The sequence below is a fragment of the Marmota marmota genome, unplaced genomic scaffold, assembly GCF_001458135.2.
Source record: "Marmota marmota marmota unplaced genomic scaffold, marMar, whole genome shotgun sequence".
Classification (NCBI taxonomy): Eukaryota; Metazoa; Chordata; class Mammalia; order Rodentia; family Sciuridae; genus Marmota; species Marmota marmota.
The window spans coordinates 12,735,693-12,749,093 of NW_025999960.1; positions in this window are offsets into that span (position 1 = coordinate 12,735,693).

The following is a 13,401-nucleotide window of genomic DNA, read 5'->3' on the forward strand; positions in this document are numbered from 1 at the left end:
GGTTCAATCCCCAGTAATGGGGCTGGGTGCAGGGGAGGGAGTGTAAAAGAAAAGTAAATAAAAGGAAGAGAAAAAAAGAAAAATAAGCTCTTGAGCAGAAAAGAACAATAACTAAAATGAAATGTTTACCAAAGGGACTCAAAAACAGATCTGAGCAGGCAGAAGAAAGAACCAATGATTTGAACATAAGACAAAGGAAATTGTCAAGTCTTGGGAACAGAAACAAACATGCTCAGGAAAAATGAATAGAGAGTGTGGAACTTCTGGGACAAACTCAAGCAGACCAGTATGTGTACTGGGGAGTCCTGGAAGGACAAGAGGAAAAGGAACAGAGAAAACACTTGAAGAGACCAGGCGTGGTGGCGCATGCAAGGAACTCAGTGAGACCCTGTCTCTAAATAAAATGGAAAATAGGGCTGGGGATGTGGCTCAGTGGTTGAGTGCCTCTGAGTTCAATTCCCAGTACCAAAAAATTTTCAAATTTGGCTAACTTTGGATATGAATATAAGCATCCAAAAACCTAGAAATGTCAAATATGATAAACTCAAAGACACATACACCAAGATATATTATAATAAAACTGTTGAAAGACAAAGAAGAGAGAATTTGAAAGCAACAAGAGAGAATTGACTTGTCACATAGCCAGATCTTGTCACTAAGATTATTAGGAAATTTCTCATTCAAAACTGGAGGCCAGAAGTCAGTGGGCTGATAAGAAGAATTTTAAGAGAGTACTATGAGTAATTATATAGCAACTTAGTGGCTAACCTGGATGAAGTGGATAAGTAAAAAATTGATTTATCATGTGATCCCACAATTCCTCTTGTGAGGAATGCCCAAAAGAACTGAAAGGAAAGTCTTGAAGAGATTGTGCACCGATATTCATTATTCACAATAGCTGAAACATGGAAGCCACCCAAGTGTCCATGGGTGGAAGAATAGATGAGCAAAATATTAGATACTTAGAAAGGAATACTCTTCATGGTATGAAGTAGTGATATATTCTACAATATGGATGAACCTTGAAGATATTGTGCTAAGTGAAATTACATCAGTCATAAAATGATAATTAATATATGATTCCACCTAAATGAGATTCTTAGTCAAAATTATAGGGACAAAAAAATAGAATGGTGGTTGCCAGGGTGGGAATAGGGAGAATGTGGAGTTATTGTTCATCAGTACAGAGTTTTGGTTTCCTAAGATGAAGAGATTTGGAGATGGTGGTCATGGCTGCACAATATAAATGTGCTCAATACCATTGAACTGAATACTTAAGTATAAATTTTATATTTTATATATTTCACAATTAAAAGAAAAATCTCCAAGTGAGAATTTGAGAAATTATACTATGAGCCATGTGTATGAATTTCAGCATATCAAGTTTAAAATCTATTTTAACTACCTATGAATTCCTTCCCCCCAACCCCAACTCTCAACTGTATTTTACGAAAAATAGTTTGCCAAATAGCTGAGTTCTAAATAGGTGGGGTCCGTTGGCAAATTGTCTTATAAGTTTCTTTGCCCTCATCTATGAATGGAGTCAGACCTAAAACTCAGAGATGTCTGGACTTGAATTTGAACTCCACAAGTGACTTTGGGAAGTTATGCATCCTCTACGTCTCAGTTTTTTTATCTATGAAATAGAGATAGTAAGTTACCTTTGGGGGTCTCTCCTGATAATAAAATGCACAGGTAAAGAAGAACACAGTGCCTGACCCCCATAGAGAACCAGTGCCTGTTGTTATCCTTATCCTGGGAAGTCCCAGTGGGACAGGGAGAGAATTTACACTTCCTAATTCTGTCTGGTGATGAATTGACTCTATCAGTGAAATACAGCCAGGGCACTTTGCAATGTGGAGTGGGAATTTTGCCCAGAGCATTGCTTTATCAATAGAAAAGAAAATGGGAATTTGTGATGCATTTTATAAAAGAAAGAATGATTTTTCAATTAAATGTAGGAAATAGGCAAGTGAAAAATATGCTTATTTCACCTGAGTTTATCCTATAATTACAAACCAGGCCAGAGTAAGCACATGGCTATTTTGAACAAGGGTGAAATAAAGCCTTTCAAGACTGAGTTGTGCAAAACTAGTTTTCCCCAAAGGACCCAGAAGTCAGAGAATCAAAGAGATACTTTTAAAACAACATTAAATATCTACAACTAAAATTCTTTTAAATAACTTTTTATTTTTTTTGCCCTTTAGATGAAACCTATGTACACCCTTACACACACACACATACACACAACCTCTGCAAATATTGTAAAACCCACTGAATCATACACTTTAGAAGGGAGAAATTCTTTTAGTTATGTTGATTAAATCTCAGTGAAGATGTTAAAAAAATAAAGAAAAACATAAACTTGGTTGGTCATATATGGGCCCTGATATAACTGTTCTAACTTTCTTCTTGTATCTTTTCACCATAGAAGAGCTATAGCATTTTAACAAATAATCTAAAGGTTATTTGCATAAAACCAACTTTTTCTGGAAATATCCTCACCTTGGGAATTAGAGTTTTCCTGGAAAAGCAGGGAACATTGACAACCAATTTGCTCAAACCCGCTTGGAGGATTATGGAAACATTTGTACTGTCTATTCATTCTCACCCGTGGAAGCTTCTGAGGCAATGTTTGCTTTCTGAACATTTAGAGTTTCCTGGAGAGGGTGAAGAATTCTTATTATTAAGAGTGATGCCAAAACAGCATTATATATTTGGCATGAAGAATTAAGGAGATTGACTAATGGAGTCCTAGTAAAGCTACTTCTGAATTCTATCTCAGTTCTCTACCAGTATGTGTGAGTCTTGTTTTCCTATGGCCAATTTTTAAAAATAACGAATTCTTCCAGAAATTGAGAAACAGGGAAACAGTGATAAAAGTCCACTCTGAAAACAAATTTGAGTTTTTGACTGTTTTTCCCATTGTTCTTCTTCAAGGATTAAGATGAACAGTGTCATCAATGTGCTAAAGTAAGGAAGTAGATGGAAATAATATTACAGGGTTTAAGTTATGAATGTTTTTCATCTTACAGGTATGGCAACTGATATTTTGAAGCTAGGCATCATTTCTTAATTATCCGTAGTAAACTACATATATGGAAAAAATACATCATGTAATTAGATACAGAGCTTATTTGGATCAAATATTTAATTATACTTATTAAGAAAAATAAATTCTAATCTATAAAACAGATTAGAAATAATAGCATAAATCTCCTTAGCCTGCCAAGCAGTATTATTATCAGTTATTGTCAGAAATTAACTATAATACTCAATGAGCTAATCCATTGCTAGCTCCTTTGGGAACACAATCTCTAGAATAAAACAAAAATTAATTAAAAGAAAGAGACAGAGTCAATTCATGACAAGCTCTTGAAAGTCAAATGAGCTGATTCCTTCCAGGGTGCAAACAGCCCTCCTTTCAACTGACAAACAGTTGCTGAACAATTCCATGCCCAGCAATGCCTGAGGGCTACTGTGGAAGTGAAGGGCAAAGAGGTTTACTTTCCAGTGACAGCTGCATGCCTTCCTGATCAGAGACATCTGAACCCATGGCTACTCTCCTGCAAGTCTTCATGGCATGTTCTAAAACTTCTGCCTCAGTCTGAAGTTTCTCTGGTGGGCACACTTTTGATGATAACCTGTATCGTGGCTAACTTCTAGTCAGAACCTAAGGAAATGCTGTGCCCATGTCTGATACCCTGGGACTAACAACAGTGGACTTTCTTTCTTTTTTTTTTTTTAATCAGTGCCATTCCCATACCATTGTAATATCTCTAGTTCATCAAAGTGACATACACACACTCCTCCCCCAGAGAGCAAATCTACATGCTCCCCTTCTCACTATTTTTACTTTGCTTTTAAGGCACACTTTTTTTATTCATAGTTTCCATCTCTCCAAGATTGCCCTGTTTGCATTCCAGTTTTGAAAAAATTCTTTCAAATCCTTCTAGTAACTATCCACTACGCACAGAGGACAGAGCATGTTAGCCTGGGCCTAGCATAGCAGCCCTGTTTGTTGCTTGACACTTTGTAGACAGTTGGGATAGCCTGAGTACCAAGTAGCTCTGGGATTTGCCAATGAGTTACTACTTCTCCTGCCATGCATAAGCTTCTGTATCTACTATTCATTCTTCCCCCACAGCTTTCCTGAACTCCCCAGTATCACAATTTCTCCAGTACCTAAGCAGTATCTGGAAGAACCATGGACAACTCTTGAGAATTTCCTGAATATCATCCAGTGGTCCAAAGAACACAAGGCATAAAACAAATGTCTGAGATAAATGGAAGACTGTTCGACTCTCCTGCCAACACAAATATCCCTCTGTAATCCCAAACTACAAGAACAAAGTATAGAAGTCATCAACTTCATCACCTACCCAAACCAAATAGCCCAGTCTATGTGAAACTGTCCTGAATCAAACCTCTGCCCAATGCCTTTACCCACCAATACCTCTATTCCTGTCATATCTTAGAGCCCAGCCCTCAATAATCTGATAGTAGAAACCTATGTATGTTATTTAAAAAGACACCAAAAGAGTAGCACTTAAAAAAAATGGATAATACAACTGTTGATGAGGAAACGGAGATATTGAAATACTCATATGTTCCTGGTGGAAATATAAAATGATTCAAACTTTTGAAAACAGTTTGGCAGTTTCTCAAAAAATTTAAAAAAAAGAGTTGCCATATGACCTAGAAATCCTAATGCTAGGCATATACCCCAAAGAATTGAAAGCATGTGGCGCACAAAAACTTGTATGTGAATGTTCTCAGCACCGTTACTCATCATATCCAACAAGTAGAAACAACCAAATGTCTATCAGTTGGTGAATGGACAAACAAAATATAATATATCCACACAAGGAATATTCAACTTTAGAAAGAAATTAAGTAGTCTTAATACAAATAAATGATAATTACCCTGATTTGATTACATGTTTTATCCATGTATCAAATTGTCTCCTGTACTCCATAAATAGGTACAATTATTATATGTCAATTTAAAATTTTTAAAAATGAAGTACTGCAATATGTTACAACATGGATAGACATTGAAAACACTGTGATAACTGGAAGAAGCCAGTAACAAAGGTCACACATGATTTTATTTCTTTTAAACAAAATGTCCAGAATAGGCAAACTTTAGAGACTGAAGTTAGATTAGTGGTTGCTTAGGGATAGGGGAAGGAAGGATGAGAAATGACTGCTAATGGAGATAGGGTGTGTTTTTGGTGTGATGAAAATGTTCTGAAATTAGGGCTGGGGTTGTGGCTCAGTGGCAGAGTGCTCGCCTGGGTTCATTCCATAGCACCAATGAAAATAAATAAGTAAAATAAAGGTATTGTGTTCAACAACAACTAAAAAATATTTTAAAAAATGTTCTAAAATTAGATAGTGGTGATAGTTGCACAACATTAAAAATATACTTATAATCATATAACTATACACTTTAAAAGGATGAATCTATGATATATGAATTATGTATCAATTTTTTAAAAAAAATGCTAGACTCCTGGTGACACGCTGTTCAGCTCTGACAATTGATTCATGGAGAAGAATATGGGCCAGACAAAGAAATGGGATTTGCTTCACCCAGGGAAAGTCTTAGAATGCAAAAGTCTTAGGATGTACTAAGACAATCTGCCCAAAACATGCTGAACCAGAAAAGTACCAGGCCACATATGACAGAGGTTACCTCCATGTAAAAAATCAGCTATGGGCAATAGCTAGCTCCTATTTCATGAATTTGCCCAACTCTACGTTCCCTCTTTCTTCAACCCAACCATGCTAATTAGTCCTCCCGTGCCTCACTCCCAAATTTAACCCATTATCTTTCCTTTTCCCCACCCTGGACTGTGACTCTGAAGGTAGGCCTTCACCAATAGATCTGCTGGGCTCTCTTACCTTTTGGAGTCTATTGGGGTTTGACCAAAGGAAGGCACCACATGTCAGACTGGAGGGTGAAAGCAAAGAGGGTGGATTCGGGTATTTATTCTTCTGGTCCTCCCAGCCACTTAGTCGCAGCCCTTATGATACCGGCAGTAGCAGCATTCCCCTAGTGCCACAGCTGCTGTCAGGCAGTCCCCTTCTACATCTCTCGAGCTCCCTGCCCTCTACCTTTCCTTGCCTGTGCCCTTTCAGACCAAGGGATGATAATGGCTTACTGCTATTGCTTGTTCCAGATGCTTCACCACCCTTTGTCAGTTTCCTTTCATCCTGTCCAGCTTTGTTTCTTGATGGGACAATGGCTGATATACTACCCTTCTTTGTATCTCCCTGACTCTGACCCTAAGGCTTTTGGGTGCATCTCCCAATACCCACTTCTGATGTCCTTCCATAGTCTCTGGGGATAACAACATCATCAGATGGGGGAGTGGGAAAAGATGGCATGCTTACAATTCTTTTCCCTTCTATCTTATTTTTCAAATATTATTGAGAGATGACAACTATTTGGGACACAGTTCTATCTAGGGTATTAGTCTTAGAGGGACAGAGATAGAAAGGGTCTCAAAAGACAGCTTTGTTGTATAGCAACAGAAACTTTGGAGGTGGCTTGGTACCTAAATAGCCTTGAAGTATTTAGAACTCCAGCTTTCAGCCACTGTTATTTCTCAACCCAGTAGTTTTTTATGAATGACAGCTTGTATTATTTAGATCATCTGGCTTAAGTTTTCTGGGCAAGGAGTAATCTTCAAAAAGCTAGGATAGTTTAGGGTCAAGGCAGGAACTGACAAGAACCTATAATTATTTTATTATATAAAATACACATTTTCAAATGTCAAAAGTTCACAGTGAGTTGAATACCCTGTCTTAACCCATTCAGCCCAAGACCACTAAAAGTGAACAATCTGTCAGACAAAATTAGGTTCATTGATCCATTGCAATGAAGGAGACACACTATAGGAACCAGGAGGCAACAAAATTAGAATAGATAAAATTCTGGGGATGGATAGACTTTAGATGAAATTTTAATAAAGCCATGATTTGATAGGCTCAAAGCAAAGCAGGACTGTGTATAGTGGTAAATAGCATATCCAGGCTGCATACAAGACCTGGGTTTGAGCTTCCCTGGAAAAAAGAAAGTTAAAACGGCTGTGGAATGCTGTGTACAGAAACCCTTATCTGAAACTGTGCACCTGGGTTGTAAACAGAGACTGCTCCTCTGTGTCAAAGGAACTTAGATTTCCCCAGGCAAAGCGGGATGTTTCCTTCTTACCGATGTAATTTCAAACAATTTTAATCCAATCATTTAAATTTCTGATACTCTCTGGGTTTAGAGAAAAAAGCTCCTCAGTAAGAATGCAGTAGCCACTTAAAGAAGTGGGTTGTTATGACACTGCAGCTGCAGGCTGTCCTGGGGGGACATATTGTTTCCTGTTAACTTTGCAGCTGGCTTTATCTGTGTCTTTTATTCCAATCTGATGAATGGTAGGGCAAACTTTTAGAGTCCAAGCTAATTTTTTCTTTCTCATTCCCCTTTGAGGAAGTGGTAGAGCATCCCGAGTTCAATTCCCAGTTCCATAAAAAAAGAGGAACTCAGAAAAGAATCAACCAGTTTGCAAGCCAAAGGAATAGAGAATGTCCACAGATTTGGGAATTTATTAGTGTTGCAAAAGACAATCATTTCTGAGCCTCATATAATAAAAGGTAGCACAGGAAAACGTTCTGATAACAAAGTCTGATTAAGACACTGCCCTGTAGCAAAGATCAAGTCCAGGTGCAGCCACTGAACACATAGTTAAAACCTGTGCATGAATTAAGATGGGACCTGCTCTTTTTAATAGGTTGAAATAGCTCTGAGTGAAAAACTAAAGATGTGGTTCTCCCACTCACGTTAGGTCCAAAGCAACTGCAACTGAAAAACGGGTGGGAGGAGAAGGAGAGAAAAGTAATAAAGAAATATGGCAAATTCATGAAGCATGACTAAAAAGAAATGAAAACATATGTCCATATAAAATCCTGTACATAAATGTTTATAAGTGCTATTCAAAATAACCAAACTGTAGAAACATCTCCAATGTTCATCAACTGATAGATAGAGTGGATGTACTCTAGCTATAGCTATACACTGGAATAGTAACAGTAAAAAAATTAAGTACAGGGCTGGGGATGTGGCTCAAGCAGTAGCGCACTTGCCTGGCATGCACGGAGTGCTGGGTTTGATCCTCAGCACCACATAAAAATAAAATAAAGATGTATCCACCAAAAACTAACTAAATAAATATTTAAAAAATAAAGTACAGACATATACAACAACATGGATGATCTTTGAAAACATTACACTAAGTGAAAGAAGCCAGTCAGGTCATATATTGTGTGACTCATTCATGTGAAATGTCCAAAATAGGAAAATCTATGGAGACAGAAAGTAGACTGGTGTTTACCTAGGCCTGGGGGATTGATGTTGTGGGTGGGGGAAGGTAGAAACAAATGGAGTGACCGCTAATGAGTATAAGGAGGGTTTGTTTTCGGGGTGACTAAAATGTTCTGTATCCAGTGGTGATGGTTGCACAACTTTGTGAATACACTAAAACCCACTGAATTGTACACGTCGTATGAATTGTATGGTATATGAATTATACCTCAATTCATATACCACACAATTATGGTATATGAGTTATACCTATAAACAAAGAAATACTCATGGAAAAGAACTGTGGTTGTGGCTATTGAAACTGACTCAGATGAGAAGTTGCTGAATTTTTGAGAGAGTTAAACTGCTTAAGGGTCCACTAGTCTAGAAAAAGTGAAACTGCTCACAATTTAAAGCAATTCTTGACCCCAACCTTCTATGAACAGAGAAGTGGACTAAGAAATCTTCCTAAACCCCAAGGAATACATATTTAAGAATCCCCACTTCTGATGAAGCTAAGACAAGATATCAGAAAAAGAAGAATCTTACAGAAGAAGCCTTGCTCAAGAGCTATGGAGATAAATGGATTGAGGAGTCCCCACTGGAAAGAGGGGCAGAATTGGAGCTTAATTAAGGGATTCGTCCCATCTCAGTGTAGGAAGCACTCCTGAAGTTGGCTCAGCAGAGTTTTAGAATTATTAGAGAGCTTCCAAATGGTAGTGCTTAAGCCATTTGTCCTGCCCCTGATCCGGCATTTTGTAGTGTGATAAGGGCTAATAACTTGTCTTTTCAATTCTGAGGACTGACATGATTACTTTTGTTCTGTGGAAAAATTGGTCCGATTACAGTATGGGGAATGAGTTGTAGGGGGCCAGAGCTAGAGTTCAGGGTAGAGCTCAGAAATGCCAGTGACCTAAAACTATCAGAGAACTGCAAGTGAAGGGCCACAGAAAGGTTCCTGTCACTCAAGAGACATAGCACAGATGCCAGAAAGGAGACTGAAAGCTCAAACAAAGGTCAAAGATAGAGTCCACGGCCAGGTTGAGCAGGAAGGCTAGGGGCAGATGTGGGCATGGGGAGTGGATTCCAAGACTGGGTCCTTGGAGGTCTGCAGAACTTTTAGTATCATAGAGGAAACCTTAAAGCAATGAGATGTGTCTCCTTATTACAAGGGGAAAGACTAGGAGGAGCCAAATTTGGGGGTCCTGAGATTTTTTTCTAATGCACCTCTATGTGCATAAGTCTCCTGTATCTATTCTGTACCCAAATACAATCTTCTAATTGAATTACATTGAGATTTTGAGAAATCAGATTCAACAATTATTCAGCATCCCATCTGAGCCTGTCAGTTTGAAAGAGCCCTTAGGATTTGGAAACCAGTAATTGGGATTGGATTAGAAACCACCTGCCTTCCTCATTTTGGGGACAGGCGAAGCTGATGAGCTCAGAGTGCTGTGGGATTCTGTGGGAAACTTATCACACCTAGCAAACTAGAGAAGGGGGGGGCTAGAAGAAACCAATGCTTATTGATATATATTAGATAAAACTATAGGAAATTTCACATTTTTAGGTGAAAAAAATGATTGATAGGAAGTTAGCATTTTGCTATGGTTCTACCTATGTAAAAATTCCTTTTTAAAATGAACTTTGGAAGTACATCATTGGTGTAATCAGTCTGGTTCACAGTACACTCATCTTTGGTCAAAGTGGGTCCTCTTCTGTTTTTCTATCAACTCTCCTGTCTTTGCCCTTGAACACCAGAAAACTAGAACATTGACAGCCACTTCCATCTGCTTCTGCACCCTTCCCCACACTCCCCTTTCCAAACTAACCATGATCTTGAATGTTGCATGTGTCATTCCCTTGCTTCTTTCTTTAATTGTGTTGGGAAATATATTAGTATGCTAATAAAGTCATTGTTTCGTTTTAGTTGTTTTGAACTTTAAAAAGGATATAATGCTAAATACATGTGATATTCTAGGACTTATTTATTCAAACTTTTTTTTAAATATTTATTTTTCAGTTCTCGGCGGACACAACATCTTTGTTTGTATGTGGTGCCGAGGATGGAACCCGGGCTGCATGCATGCCAGGCGAGCGCGCTACCGCTTGAGCCACATCCCCATCCCTCAAACTTTTAATTACAAAAATGAACTGCAGTTTATTTTCAGTGCTGCATAATATTCAGTTCTGTGATACACCCAATGACAGGTCCTTGGGTTACTTCATTTAATATCCAAAACAACCCTACATATGGGGTTTTTATACTTATCCTTACTTTCAAAGGAATAAATTAATAGCATAGGATCAGGATCAGGGCTTGAGACTCAGCTGGGCTGAGTCACTCAACCTTCTAAAGTTGAGGCTCAACTAATAAACTTCAATGTCTTCTTCAGTAAAAAGGGATTAAGAAGTACACACAATCCAGGGATTGTAGTGATTGTTCTTTGTGCAGAACCTGGCACATAGTAAACACTGGATCATGTGAGTTATGCTAGATTTTATTACATAGAGAGCAAACTGAGGCTTGGGCAGGTTCAGAATTTGCTGGATATCACATAGCTAATAATGGCAAACCAGAACTTGAACCCATCTTTGCAGGGCTACAAGGTCACACCCCCACACACCAGGAGAGCTTTCCAGAAACAGTGCAACATATTGAAAACCAGTGTGGAGCAATTACTGACCCTGTTAGTTATTAACTCTTCTTTCACAAACATTGTAGTAAAATCTGTGATAATTTGTTGGCAATCATGGTCTTTTAAGTGAATTGTTTGCATGAGGTTTTGTTTTGTTTTGTTCTAGAACAAAAAGTGCTTTTTAAAAAATATAATTCACTGGTCTCTCCCCCACAAGCAAGAAAGAATGTTCTCCCGCCTGCTTCATTGCCTTCAATATGGGCAGTACATACTAAACATTTCTTTTTGGAGCAGTTTGTGAGAGAAGAATGTTTCCAAGTTTATGAGACTCTCATGCATTTTGAGAAGAGATCTTCATATTCCACATATTTCCTTCTTTGGATCTTTCTATTTAGAGATCAGTTTAAAAATACAATTCCTCTATCTGGAGCAGAAGGGTTGTGAACCATGAATTCCACATCTCTTTTGAGAATTCAGTCACTTTGAAGGAAATACAAAGAAAATGAAAGGAAATTTTTAAAAAAAGAAATACAGTTTATTTTGGGCTTGGAATATAATACAATTCCATGCTAAGCTGTAATGAGTTGGAGACACTGGAATAAAATTTATCACTTAGTAAACTTAAGGCACATTTCTCCTTGAGAAAAATAACTGCTTGTTGAACTTAAAATAGGCATCCTTAGTATGTTTTGTTCCTTTTCGTGCCTATTGATCAGATATCCCACTTTAAAAAAATTACATTGGTGTGTGATTTTGCTACATTTTTGGTAAGAAGGTGTGATAACATTGAAAGTTTAATTTATATATTTAGAACTGAAATAATTCCCAAACTCCTGAGAAAATGAATGAGTCAAAAGATTAGTTTATGATTCATAATCACATCTGCAGAACTAGGTCTAACCAGAGGTCAATACCCATTTTTTCTTTATTTTTTCCCTCTCTTTCCTTTCTTCCTTTCTTTCCCTTTCTCTTTCCCCGTCTCCCTCCCTCCCTTCCTTCTTTTGGGAGATGGGATCTTCTGATGTTGCCCAGGCAGGTCTCAAACTCCTAAGCTAAAGCAATTCTCCGCCTCAGCCTCCCAAAGTAGATGGGACTACACGCACACACCACTGCACTCATCAACAAATTTGGGGGGCGGGGTGTCTCTTCTACCATATTTTAAAAGACCATGATTTCCTTCAGCCAAAGGCAATGCTCACCAGGCACCATGTTGACTAGAGAACTTGTCAGATTATGTGACATCTGGGTCTATATTTCATTCTGATTTCTTCACCTCTCTGCCACAGATACCTATAAGAACCTGAGTACCTACTCAACAGTACATTCTTAGTCAGGGAGACCTGGCTTCTCTGTGAACCTCATGTCAACATTGTGGTTATTGGGTTGGGTTGAGAGGATAATTGGGTTCAGACAGGAGGTTAAGACCATTCTCAGAAAATAGGAACATAGTAGCATCCAGCTAGTAGAACTGTCATTGTGGGAGTTCATTCTCTTTAGAGACATGTTTTTCAAGACACATTCGGTAGGGCCCTAGGTTAAGGCAGCACCTATGGGCCATTATGGAAGGAGGTTGGGAGGTTGAGCTCTCAGTCTTTAGACCTCACCCATCACCTTATTTCAACTAGTAAAGCTCTGCTTCTATCTAAATTATAGAGTGGGTTCTCTCTACTTCAGATATTTTCATTATAATCAGATGACAAAATTGAATTTACCAGAATCCCTTTCAATGTAAGTATTGTAAGTGGTTAGAAAAGAGAGAAGTCACTTAAAAAGGGTGGGTATAGGAGTCAGATCTTCAAGGGCAGAATGGAAATAAAAACACATGGACAGTAAACCATCATCTCAGGAAGGTAAATCCTGATGACAACTTCAAAGCTTTTGTTTTCCTGAGAATAGGCAAGTTTGTAGATAAAGTTGGGCTACTTATGAGAATGGGCTGTGTGTGGTATGGGAGAAAGGGTAGGTAGAAATTCCAGGTCACTGCATGGCTGGGGGAACATGTCAAATGGGACTTTATGAATAGTGTGTGCAATGTAAAACCCACGTTTGCTGTCTCACCCTCCCAACCCCCAGACATTGTTGAGTAAAGTTTATTTCATAAGGCTTTGAGGATTTCACTGAGAAAAAAAAAATCCTTCCTGGAAAAGAAGAGAATGAATATCATAAACTGATGGTATAGAGGAGAGAGAGAGAGAGAGAGGGTGGGGGGGAACGAAAATACATATTTCATTTACTGATTAAGGAATCCCAAGACTCAATAATGGTCAATCCCAAGACTCAATAATAATCAACTGCTAAGATTTTTTATAGGAAAGGACACAGAACAAAAGCAACAGGAAAAAGATATTAACAGTGGAAGCCAAAGGTGTCCAGCCCAGGCTTCCAATATCTTCTTTGCCTGAG